General features: G+C 41.5%; 1 protein-coding gene across 1 annotated transcript in view; it reads left to right on the forward strand.

Annotated features, from left to right (window-relative positions):
* The first annotated feature begins 5,675 nt into the window (after positions 1–5,675).
* Positions 5,676–14,100, forward strand: part of kank4 (KN motif and ankyrin repeat domains 4) — an 82,676-nt gene continuing 74,251 nt past the window's right edge. The window contains exon 1 of the mRNA XM_083940486.1: positions 5,676–5,750. The gene's annotated coding sequence lies outside the window, so the exon portion shown is untranslated. The remainder of the gene's footprint in view (positions 5,751–14,100) is intronic.

The raw sequence follows: 14,100 nt of genomic DNA on the forward strand, positions 1-14,100 counted from the left end.
AGACCCACTGGTGGCTACATCGCCGGTGAAAAACCAACACGACATGACAACATCCGGAAAAAAATGAACGAATAACGGACAACGTTTTTCCAGAGTTTACGCAAAGCTTGTAAATGTGCCTAGACTTCTGCAAAACCAAATAAAAAGAAAATAGTTGCATTTCAGAACCCAGGCTTAGCTTAAGTCAACTATATAATTTAGGACCATCTTGCCACTTCTAGGAGCCATTTTTGTAGTCCTTTCTCAAGCTGCGTCAAGTTAGATTGGATATTTGACAGCGGCAGACTACCACTTCAAATTAAAAGTGCATTAAGCGAGTTGGCTCAAAGTGAATACTGCACATGGTCTCTAATTAATCCGTCAAAATAATCTACAACTAAAAAATAAAACTGCGTGCTTAAAATTGCTTGAGTTGTAAATAAAAGTTTCCTGTAGTGATGAAGGTCAAGTTTGATGCAAGTATCGACATTTCTCACCAGATTTATAAAAAAATCAGTTCTTCATGGGTTGAAGATGGCTCAACATGCCACCTACTGTTTTAAATCAGCCCTCACCCAAGTCCAATGTTGAGGTAGAGTCGACTGGTTGTGAATTCTCTATGTCATCAAATTCAACAATGTTAACGCTGCCAGATTTTGTCACCTTCACAACATGTTAGTGTAGTTGAGATTAAAATGAAGGCCTTGTTCAAAGTTGGTTGTGGTCCACGCAAGGGACCAAGCGGAAGATCCATTGCCTTACTTCTTTACGCCCCAGGCCCAATTTGATGTTGCAGCTGGTGTTATCCCATCTCATGATGGTCTGTAGTTTCAAAGGTCTCACTAAAACAACTACGTACTGTGATGTGTTGCTTGTTCTATACTATTTATGTGCCTAATACACTGAATAAACTATAGATAATCCTTTTGACACTTAATGGTGTATTCTGACAATATAATATTGTCAGAATGGTAATCAATTCAATCTATTTAAATGCATAAATAAATTAACCAGTTAATATATATTCATCATTAAGCTGGATATGGTGCTCAACATAGTGAAATAGTTGAAACACCTCCACAAGGATTTTTTTTGTCTGCAAAAAAAAAAGGCCTACAGGAACTGCTTTGTTATTAAATATTGGGTTTGACATTAAAGTTTACAACACACCTGACATTAGTAACTTATTGAAGAATTTAAAATCAATGAGTGAAGTATCATAATAATGTGTAAGCGTGTGTATTAGTAATGATTAATGAGTGTGATAATAAGACGCAATAAGTATAATCATTTAAGAATGTGATAGTATGTGCCTCTGCTATTATTTGACCAGGCTCAAGCTTTTCTGCTTTCTGAAAAGCACACAAACTTTTGGCAGTCAGTCAAGGTCACAAAGACAACGAAATAGCCAGCTTTCACAAACGCACCTGGCAACTAGTTGAGATTAGAGAATTGCCGTTCGCAAACAATAACCATATAAGGAGACAGGAACAACCATATAAGGAGGCAAGCTGTAGGGAGGATGAGAATATATGCTTCTTTCACAGATAAAGAAGACGAGTCATGCGGAACAGATGATACCCCGACGCGCGGGGGTGGAAGATGGAGAAATCGGGACGGCTACTTCTGAAATACACATATGCACGCACAAGCGGACACATAAACCACACCTTTGTAACAAGCATAAATGCTGGAGTAGTTAGAATAGATATCAGAACTTCTTGCCTCTGATCAAGGGTACTGTGTTGCACACAGTTACTCTAGATAGAGAATAGAACATTTCTCCAGACGTCTGTTTCATCTGATGTCCTTCTGCTAATAAATGCCTGCTGGCGCACCAAACTGCCAACGACTGCTGACTCCAGGAAGCCTCCTGTAGAATTTGAATTGCGCAATATATACTCTGTGAGGTCCTTCTGATTTGACTAAAGTATTGTGTGTTAAATTCCTACACTTATCAATCAATCATCAAATGTAAATATGATGAAGAATGAAAACTTGGTTAATATTTGTGAATACTTAGTTAGACCCTTGGATCTTTAGGGTCTTTTTTCAATTTGATTTACAAACAATTTAAGGGTTTTTATTGTACATTTCTGGGCACTTGAAAAAAGTTAAATGCATTCACAGAGAAACTAGAGCCTATTAGAACCACACACACACACACACACACGCACACACGCGTGCACACACACGCGCGCACACGCACATGCACACACACACACACACACACCATTTCGGCTTTTCTTAACACTGGACATTCTTAACACTGTTTTCACTTATCGCTCCTTACCACTTATTTAGTGTGTACTTATTTTATTTCAATATGCTGCTAAACTGCACAGTGCGTATTGTTGTATATTGTATACACCTACGTTTAACCACAATGTCTGTTGCACTCTGTCACACTTAGTTATTGTTTGATTTATTTGATGTTAGCTTTATTTTATTTGATTATGTTAGGTTATTGTCACTCTGATCCTTTCCCATCTTTTTATTGAAACTGTTGCACAATAATTTCCCTCGGGATAAATAAAGCTTATCTTGAATCTTTTATTTTGAAGATGATAAACGGAAGTGCAACCTACTTGAATTTCACCTGACTTGACAACAGTCCTTTTTGCGGGATTCTATCTGGAAATTACATTTGAGGATATTTTAGATGAGACGTGTGTCACAACATTGCTCTTCAACATAATTTAGAAAAACATTTATTTTAGCCGACACACGAAACAAAACAGCCAGTCACCGTAAACGGTTAATAACAGTTGTGGCGGGCAGTGCCCACCTTCAACCAGCAGGGGGCAACATTGTAAATGTAAATGGAGGTGGAAGCGTCCAGCGTCGTTCCCTCCTCTACTGGAGCATCTCTTCATCTGACAGTCAGCAGAGGCTGTCCTTCCACGATTTTAACGGTAAGATAAGATTTCTCAGCTGTCTGCGTGAATAGAGGAATTAAAATCAGCGTGAGAGGCATAACGCGAGAGTGGCCTATTTAGTCTCTGTCTCGGCTCATCTGTATCAGTTGTAGTGTTGATTTTAACAGGGTTACAGCGTGTTAATGCTGGCGTATGTGAAAGGTTTACAGCAATTGAATGCAGCGGAAAAAAAACAAGAATTGACAGGTGCGTCGTTTCCCTGCATTCAGCCAGTATAGGCGTTTGTCAGTAATGTGGTATGTATGCAGGACGAGCCGCTGCTGCTGCCGCCGCCGCCGCCGCCGCTGCTGCAGAGTGGCTGCTTGGTCAGCAGCACAGATGTATCGATGGGCATGAGCTACTGTGGCTCAGCTTCCAAAATCCGCTCTATTTATTTTTCTAGCTTGGTGATCAAGTGATGTTACAGTAATGATGCTTATACAGTAGTAGCCGTTTGGAGTAAGGACAGGACTTCCTGTGGGACTGTGCAGCCTTGTGATAGTGATGGAGCTATAACATCACCATCACCGTCTTCAGAATATGTTATCTTTGCAATCTCTAGTTCTGGTCTGGCTTTAACAGTACATTACTTCACTAAATGAGGGTATCAGAACCCCCATACCTCATTTAACTTGGGTTGAAATGATCTTCAACCTCATAATGTTTAATAATTGCCTAATGAAAGAGATTTCATTACAGATGTAATAACCAGCAGGCGATTTATCCAGATTTAACAAGAAGGGCTGCTGGGGAGGTGCTATGTTCTCTTGCATCTCCCATCTGAAGCCCAACCAGGAGATGCATAATATAAAAACAAAAGGGATAACTCTGTCTCACTTCCCTGATAACATCATTTTCTCGAGGAGAGCATTTTTCCTCTGAACAAGGCAGATCCTGCCACCCATGTCCTAAGCTGTGTGAAAACACAACATGGCCTTGTTTTTGATTGGCTATAACATTACACACTTGATGCGACAACATTGCCAGGCTTTTGAACAAGGCCACTGGACCGATTTGAGGAATGAAATGGTGGCAGCGATGTCCCCTACCTTGGAAGTGTGTTCCTATAGCCTACTTGTGGGAGCCTTTTTTCTATTTTCAGGAGACATGAAACCACTGATTGAAAAATAAAAAATGTTCACCTGTTCCTCGCTGAAACTGGACAAACTGCCCCCACTGTCAATGCAAATATTTCAGAAATATTGCCATCTATTGTTCGACCCCGCAAGAATTTAACCCCCACCTTTAGTTGTAATGGGGACCATTCTCCTTGCACTGAGCAATGCAGTTGGTCTTTATCAAGGCAGGCTTTGTCCCATGGGCATAGGGCTCTCACGGCCGGAGCAGCAGAGGTTGGCGGTGTGGCAGCTCAAAGTCCTGGCCCATGACATGAAAAACCCCTCCGGCCTCCACCCACCTTCTCTCCCAGGAGGGGAGCATTGGAGGGAAAATGAAAGCATGTTGAGCGACAGGCAATGGTGCACTCCAAGAATGAGAGGCATGTCCCGAAATCTAATTCAGTTTCCCTCTCAACAACAAACTCCTCTATATACACAGGGGTGTTTTCTTTTTTCTTTTCTATTTTTCAGGCCTCCAGGGTGTAGCAACATTATTAACCATTTAATCACACAGCAGTGTTTTCAAGTGGATTGGGTTACCTTTGGACAGAGCCAGGTTAGCTGTTTCTCCCTGCTTCAAGTCTTTGTGCTAAGCTAAGTTAGTCAGCTTCATGTACAGATGTGTCAGTCTCAACAAGAACGCAAATATGGTATTTCACAAAATGAAAATTCCCTTTTATTGTTTAATCTCTCAGAGCCCATAACTGACGGCTAATTTAAGTCACAAGGAATTAAAACGGAGAAATGCAGTGAATCCTCACATTTAAGAAGCTGGAACCCAGAAATGCTTGACAGTTTAGCTTAATAAATAACTTTAAATGGTTAATTGATTATTGTTATTGTGGAGAAAGTGTCTGTCAGTTGTCTAATTAATTCAAATAAGATGAGACAATGTCTAAATGTGAGCCCTCATCATAGGTCATAGCCTCAGTTTAGACATGGACGTGATTTTTCCTTCTCAGATGGTTTAATTTAGAAGCTTTTTAAAGGTCTGAAGGGGGGACAATATCCAATAATTCAAAAGATAAATAAACTTTTTCAGCATTTAAACTCACTGCTAGCCCCTAGTTCAAGTCATTAAAGGCAGTTTTTGCCATGAAGACTTATTGCTTCGCTCTTTTTTCAGCTAGTTGTTTTTTTTTTAACCGAAAGCCCCACAGACATCTCACACAGGCTCTGTTCAGTCGAGAGAATACATCTGTGTATGTGTGTCAGTAAAAGGGGGTTAATGAGATCCTTTTTGAGTATATGCATGTGTGCATATATCAGATCAGATCAGGAAGATTTCTCCCTCCCTCTCTCTTTCTCTCTCTCTCTCTCTCTCTCTCTCTCTCTCTCTGCATACTTTAAAGCATCTGAGCGACTCCCATGTGATGCATGCTGATGAGGTGGGTGTATCCAGCCCAGCCGGTCTGATGTTAGGAAGCAGCAACACTTCCATCCTACTCAGTCTGCTCTCCTCTCCCAGCTCTCCTGTTTCAACCAGTCTGTCTGCCCTCTAGCGTAGTACTCTCCTTTCACTCACCACTATTCATCTCCATCCAGGATACACTTACACAAACCCACGCAGGTAGACAGAATACTGTCCAAGTGGACTGAAGAGTTTGGCTGATAGATACAGATATATATATGTATATTACCTTGGAAAGAGCTACAAAGTGTTGATCCGTAGCGGCGCTGAAGTTTTCTCCCCACAACATTTTTTTTGTCCCAAAGGACACCGCACGCAGCAGAGGTAAGGGAAGGATAGATTGGGTCTGCACTTTTTACTATTTCTTTCTCTTACTCTCATTCTTCCTTATCTTTCTCATGTGCCTTATTTCTCATCTTCTCCTCTCACACTATTTTCATAAAGCACCTCCTGTCAGTTATTCATTTATCACACTCATTCTTTTTGCTGTCTCTTTTTTATTTGTTTTGAAACAGCACACATTTATTCATGACTCCAGCTTGTATCATCTTTCTCTCTGTATGCTGATGTTTGTTTTTCGCACTAAGCTTTGGGATCTTCTTGCATCCGTGTGGTTGATCAGATGCCGGAAGCGAGACATGCCCGTGCATATTTTTGCACCTATGTGCAAACAGACTGATTCCGGTCGATCCCTTCTCTGAAGCATTTCGTTAGCTGGACCAGGTTTCGACAAAATTCCCTTCTGGCCTGACTAATGTCTTTAAGCTGGAGCGTGACACATGCACATATGCATACAATTACAGTACACACACTGTAGAAAGCAAGTTAAGAAGGCAGTGGATGGAGCTGGGAAGAAATAGTGAGTGATGGTTGTTCTTATCATATATGCAACTTTTGCATGGTTGCTTCTTAGCAATCTGCACGCATTCACTCTGCATCTTTGCTTCGCTTGCTATCCTCCTGTTTTTACCTCTATCTCTAATGCAAAACCTCCCTGTCTCTCTTTCTCTCATGGTCTCTCATTCTCTGTTATTGTTGGTCACTGCTGTGCTTGCCTGCCTCAGAGCATTGGCCATGGTTGGTTGGCTAACTGCAGCTACACGACATTAAAATGGCAAAGCATTCTTTACACGGGAAATTAACATGTTTAAAGGGTGTCACATTGTGTGTGAGTGTGTAATTTATGCTGCATTCACTGAAATTAAGAAATCTCTATCCAGGACAAGGTTAAAGGCCACATTGTTATTTACACACACACACACACACACACACACACACACACACACACACACACACACACACACACACACACACACACACAACAAACACTGTCCTCTGAGATGTGACTGACCCGCATTATTGTATAGTCCCCCGCTGTGTGTGTGTGTTTATCTCTGTGTCAGCGTGATTTCCTTGGAGGTGCAGAGAGGTGACTCATACCAGCTCACATGCCGGTGGCTGTTAGATGCATTTACTGTAACGATGCCATGATGTGTGATTTGCAAATAGGCACTGATGAATTGCTGTATCTAGGAAATGTCAACTTTTCAGGAAATGAAAACAAGCAAAACAGCCTTTAAAAAAAAAGCTTGCTACCCTGGACCTTTCAAGGTTGTCAAGGGTGATCTGAAAAGGTTTTGATATTTCAAATCTCATGCAGTTCATCTCCTTTAAATAATCAATCAGTCTGTCCACCACTTTGGCTGAATTATCTCAACTACTATTGGAGCATTTCCATGAAATTAGATGAATTGTAATAACTTGTGATCTCTGACCTTTTCATCTTGCGCTATGATTAGATCAAATTTTTAATTAGTTATAAACCAGACCTCATGAGCTGAGTGGAGCGGGTTGCTGGTTGCCCGCTCCCTCACTCAGAGCTGTTCCGCTCGACGCTCAACTAGATTGCACCCCGCTCCACTCAAATCATTCACCATTAAGAAAAAATTGTGTTGTATTTATCAGATAAATGAAGCCTACCATGATGAGAAGCAGAGGCTCTATCCATCGGCATGTACTGCCGTGCTGCAATAATAAAGAGACAGAGACTCAGGCATTCCTCAAACTCATGATGTGAGTGATACTGGAGCAAAACTGGAGTGGGAGATAAAGGCGACACTCCATCTTTAAAAGAGAAAAGAAAATCTGCTCTGTGCTCCATTCAGTTTCCTCCCACTTGCACTCACGCTCCAGTCCGTTCATATGAATAAATAAAAAACCTGCGAAACTAATGACATCACCCTCAGTTGTACTTTGTGTTTAGTGCTAATCAGCAAATGTTAGCATGCTAAACTAAGCTGGTGAACATTGTAAACATTATACCTGCTATATTATTGTTAGCATTGTCATTGTGTGAATGCTAGCATGTTGTTAGCATGATGTTAGCCTTTAGCTCAAAGCATTGCTGTTCACATTACCTTTACGGGAAAACCAAAAAGATTTTCTGGGGGTAAACTAAGGCCAAGTTTATACGTGGCCGGCTATTTTCATAAAGGGACCATTCGCCGTCTCCGTTTTTTTCAAAAATAACATGCACACCTGTCTGTTTTTAGAAAAGTTTTTGTTTACACTAACCCGTGTATATATGCCATCAAGAGCATGCCAAACCTGTGTATGGCATGTATAGTCATCGTATCAGAGTCCCGAAAATAGCAACAACAGCCAAATGAAAATGTAAACACACACAACGTTTTTCAAAATCTCCACTCTGGCAAGAGTTTTGATAAAGAATCGTTTTCAGAGGCAAATTCTCCATCTTTGTGGAAACGAAGGGTACAAACGCAGAAAATATATCTCTGTTTTTAAAAATAAGCGTGTACGTGTAAATGGGGCCTAATTGTCATGAATAGTAAAGTAGTCCACTTTGGTCACCAAGCCTTTGGTAGAACATTAAGAAAGGCTGAGCAGCTTAATCTGATGGAAGTATTGAAGCACGGAAACAGACAGACACACAGACACACACACACCGTGGCCCCCCCATAATCTTTAGCCACTCCAGTGAGCATCTTGGGATGGCTGCTCTGATACAGAGCAAAGCACAGAACACTTGCTTCACTCTGAACAACCAGACATGATGCTACTGTACGCCGTCACTACACACACTGCTCTGGTTGTGTGATTGTCACGATGGTAATTATTGTAATTAGGAATTCTAAAGTCAGCTGTGGCTGTCAGCTAAGAAACAACACAAACCACATGGCACACGACACGATTCCTTTACACAAACATTGTAGTGTGTGTCTAGAGCAGTGTGTTGCATGTTTTTTTTCTTTCTCACTAAGCGAGATGTGCAGTAATTTGCATGGTGTGTGTGTGTGTGTGTGTGTGTGTGTGTGTGTGTGTGTGTGTGTGTGTGTGTGTGTGTGTGTGTGTGTGTGTGAGGTTGGCCGGTACTGGTCGATGCCAACCTATGCTCTGTCTGGACTGGCCGAGCGCCCGGTGTTCCCACGTGGTTCATATTCTCCAGACTTTCCCATCCACTGACTTCTCCTGAGGCTTCTTTGAACCTGTAAATGCCTTTGTTAGCCCACACAGTGGGAGTGTGTTTGTGCACAAAAAATGTGTGCTGAGTTGATTGCTAAAATGGATGAAGGCTTACAGTTTCTTACTGAACTAAATAATCCACTACAAAGACAAAACACAGCTAAGCAAAAGAAAGAATTTGTGAGGGTGTGTGCGAGCTTTCAAAAACACGTGCAAGTGTGATTGAGATTGAGCCATGTTGGGCGACACTAGGTACGATTTTCCATCGTTTTATCTCCACTGTATTTCTAGTTAAAAAAAAATAAAAAGAGGTTCTCAAACAAGTGGCAGAGCCTGGGCTAAGGAGCTTTAGGGCTTCCTCGATGTGCTGTGGGAGGGAGAGGGACTCCCTAAACTCTCCGTCTGTGTCAGTCAAAGAAGCCAAAAACCCCTTGCTGAGAACACACAAAGATACATGAGAGCCAGGAGTCAGCAGGCTCACACTCACACACACCAGCTGAGTGAACGCCTAGGGATAGCACTACTAATCTCATTCTGTGTTGACACACTCATCCTCAGCTGTGCCACGCTTTCACAGTTCTCTCTCTCTCTGTCTCACTCACCATGTTGGTATCCTAAGGTGGGTTCTTTCCTATCACTGTCAGCAGAAGGGTGAGTTCACACCGTGTTGAAGGTGTGTGTATGCTTTGTGCCCGCAGCACATCTGCACTGCAAACCACAGCTTCCCACAGGCTGCACAACTTTATGAAACAGTGGGGCTTGCAGAAGTTTGGATAAAGTGGCTCTGTGGTCTTCATGTGGTTTTTTAGGGGTGGGTAGAAGTGAGAGGAGAAATTCTCTAAGTAACCAAATTCATTGGATTATTCAACAGTTGAATACATTCAGAACAAACGTATTTGAAGTATCCAGTGTTAATTTACTTTATTTCATGGCTTTTTCTGTACAAAATTGATATGTCTTTTCTATGTGCCATGTCTGTCTGAAATAAAGCATACAAGAGAGAGACTTAGACTTAGACTTCTCTTTATTGATCCTTTGGGATGACTCCCGCAAGGAAATTGAGCTTCCAACAGCTTACAAAAACACAAGGGAGGTATAAAAAAAAAAATACAGTATAAGATAACCAATAAACTCTTAATTCTTACAGTTAGAAATGAGTGGATTAGGAGTAAGTGTGAAACTTAATTTACCTTTTCCAACATTAAGAGTTTTTAGACATCAGCACTCTGGCCCCTGACATCATGTGTTTGTTGTGGCTGAGGTTAATCCAGCCCATTTTTTGGACTGTAGCCAGCCAGCATTGAAGTCATTGCCAAGGGAGGTGAATTTCTTGCCCTGAAAGCATATTTTGTGTTTAAAGGAATGTCAGCTGGCTTAGATCTGTACATGGCACAGTCCTACTACTGACTCTTACCCTATTTTAGTCATACAGTTCAGTATCATTCAAATGAACTGAGATGCACCGATACGATACCTGGGCTGAGCGTATCGGCCGATGACTGAATGGGAATGCTGGATCGGCCTCATTCATCCGATATCCGATCCAGCTAATTATTCAATATCGGAGCAGATATTGGATCGGTGCATCTCTAGTGGTGGGTGACGTTATTGCTTGCGCACGTTGGTTATTTTGTCCAGAGGATACGCAGCCTAGTTGGCCAAAAAAATTGTACATTCCTCCAAACCACAGAAACATTGATATTGAACGTTTTTACATCTTTATGTGCTGTACCAGGCTAAGCCATCACTGCTGATGACATCACAACTTAGGGATCCCCCCTTATCTGTCCACAGTGTTTAACTACTACTGTGTAGGTTAAGATTGATCATTTAATTTAATTTAGCTGCCAAAAAAAGAGCAAAACAAAAGTAGCTGACAAAGACAATGGCCGTTTCCTCTCTTAACTTGGCATTTTTAAATGGCAGCCAAATTTGTAAGAAAAACAATACAGTTGATCTGTCAATAACTCATCACATACAGTGAGTACAACATTTGTTGTATATTTTAAATGTTAATGAGTCATCTCTGTTGTTTTGCATGATGCCTTTCATTAGATAGGCTTAGTTGTGATGGCTACAGGACAACATATACATATTGCTATTGATCACCATCACCCCTTCAATCACTCGATTAGCTTTTAAGCAGAATACAAAATCAAACAGACCATGTTGTATCCCTTTAAAAAAGCCACAGTGGAGCACTGCAGGTGGGCTATCAGTGAATAAAACCTTGATTTTATTGTAACTTGTACTTCTATTGTCCCATTTATGTAATAAACATTAATGTTTGGCGATCAAAATCAGCCCAGAATTTCTTCCATGGACTAACACTACATTTATCCCCCCCCCCCCCCCCCCCCCCCTCCCCGAATCAGAATCAGAAATACTTCAATAATCCCAGAGGGAAATTGTTTAAGGCTGGAGCAGTAACAGGCACTATGCAACTTTCTGGCAGTCTTTTTGTGTGACAACTGATTTTTCTTTCACCTCTGAACCATGCCAGTGTGTCTTGCTGATATCTGAAAGTGTTTCCAACTTTTCTTTTATTAAAACAAAGGAGCAACTAGACAGTCATTGAACACCTCAAAGATTGTCTGCATGTACTGTCGTTTTTGTGACATATACCTTTTAGAAAGCAGTCAGTGGGCAAACAGTGGGCTATGCTGTGCATAAATCTGCATTGTAACTGAGCTTGACAAAAGTTGCTGTTGTGTTTTCATGGTGGATGCATGAGTGGGGGAGTTTAGCAGGACATCGGTCACAGAGGTGGGCTGCAGTTCATCACTGGGCGAACTTTAATGGAAATCAGAAGAACAATACAGGCTGCAAGGCTTTCCCTTGTGCTTCTGGCTGGGTGGGGGGCACCAGCCTGGTTTTCACTTTTTATACATTACCATACATTCAAAATGATCCACTTTTTAAAAGACTGTATCAGTGGTGTTGCATGTCTAAGTCATTAACTGTTTAACGTGCATATTTCTCTGTGCTTGCAATAATTCTCCAAAGCAAGCAAAGTTGTTTTCTTCTACCAAGAGATGATAACGTAACTACACCCCTGGCCCTCAAAGGGAAAGACTCAGATGCTGTTTCCAGTGAGCTAAGATGGGAGCATATATCATACAACCATGTCTTCAGGTAGAATGTTAGACAAGACGCAGCACTGCAGCTCAACCAGAAATAAAATACCACAACCGGACATTTCTCAAGTAGCAACGGTGAGGAACAATGGCTAAGACCATCCTTACATTGTTTCCCCACGTTGTATCCCCACCGCTGCTCCTTAATAGGTTCCTGGCATTGACAGGCAGGAAAAAACAGAGTCTGTCGTGAGAGGAGTTGAGAGTGCACAGGGAAACATGGGACTTCCTAATGGAACCTTCATCACTGAATGCTGTGTTGTAAATGGCTGGCTGCAGGAGGCAGGAACTTCCTTTCTGAGTGTTGTTGGAACTGATCACTCCCTGCGAAAAGTCAGACTTTTTTGACTTTTTGTGTGTGTGTGTGTGTGTGTGTGTGTGTGTGTGTGTGTGTGTGTGTGTGTGTGTGTGTGTGTGTGTGTGTGTGTGTGTGTGTGTGTGTGTGTGTGTGTGTGTTTTGAACCTGAAATAACCTTTGGCTCTACAGTGCGATGTTCTTCTTGAGGGCTGTGGTTTACTCACTGAAATATGTTGTACATCTAATGCACTTTTATTGCACTGTGGTCTATTTATGTACACTCTTTTTTTGTCATCTTTTCTCATGCTGTCTTACTGCTCAGTTTGTAAACACGCTTGTTCCTTCTTCTGCTGCTGGTCACTATAACAGCATTTCTTTAAAAGTCCCATTCTGAGCATCCACCTGCAGGGTGTGATTACAGGGATTCCCAAGAGGTTTAATATCTTCTCTCCCCACGTGCTGCACTTAATGTATGATTTAGGGATGCACTGATGAGATTTTTTTGGACTCGATAGCTGCTCTACCAAGTCCTGATCCAATACTAGTATAAGCTGTATGCCTCACTGTTTGGAAGTGACTGGGTTAAGTACTGGGATATAGTTTCGGTATCAGTGCATCCCTATTATACTTATGGGGAACCGAACCAAATATTTACACTGTACATACTCTGAATCCACATTATAAGTCTGTTTCATTTGACTTTGCACAGGCACAGGCCAAGGGGCCCAGGCTCCCCCTGGCCTTCATCTGTCATCAAATGTCACTTGAAGAGACACAGAGACCACGGAGAGATGCTAAATGTCCACAAAGAGACACAAAGTTCTCTTGAAGATACAAAAAATGACAATAAAGAAACCATGAAAAGACTACAAAGAGGTGCAAAACAACAACAAAAAGAGGCTCAACCCCCATTAAGTACGTGTGTCTTGCTCCTCTGTGGGAAAAGATGTTGGGGCCTTTTGCATGTCTGTGCCCGGGGGCTCATTATCTCATGATCCGCCCTTCAATTTACTGACTGAAATGCACACACACATTCACTAACTGTTGCTCACTATCTGCGTTGCCTCCTACTGATCTTGCTGACAGCATGAGTGGCAAAGAGAGCTTGTTGGTAAACCACAACTACGTGAGAGTATAGAGGACTGTGATTGTTGCTGTGGCTGTTGGACAATAGTGGGAAGTCTGAGGGATTTAACTGCCCCCCCTACCTTTTCTGTAGATCCGTCACAAAGTTAAGACTGTGTTTCTTATGTTTAGTCAACAGACTGACTAAAAGTAAAAGAGTAGAGGATATATTTAAGTGTATTAATATATTGGTCAATGAACAGAAAATTAATTCAGATCCAATTCGATAATTGATTCATCATCTATGTTATTTTTCAGGCAAAATGCCAAATATTTGATGGGCTCTCAAAGGCAAAGATTTGCTGCTTTTCCCTGTTTGGTATCATTTTTTATCTTTTGGTGTTGGACAGTTGGACAGACAAAAACTTGATCGATTTATTGATTATGAAAATAACTGTTGCAGCGCTCTCATATGACCCATTTCTGTTGTATTCCAATGTCTTCTTGTGGCAGATAACTGGCCAACAAGTGTCCAGTGGTGAACATTGTTTATGATGCATTCATGGGTAGACCAGTGAGAGGAACAAGTGACATCCTTAAGGAGGTCGGTAGAGCAAGTCAAAGATGTCTTAAGACATACTTTTCTCAGCTGTATGAGTTCCAGTATGTTTGATGAAAACACACTGAACAC

Source organism: Echiichthys vipera (assembly GCF_963691815.1).
Source record: "Echiichthys vipera genome assembly, chromosome: 3".
Lineage (NCBI taxonomy): Eukaryota > Metazoa > Chordata > Actinopteri > Perciformes > Trachinidae > Echiichthys > Echiichthys vipera.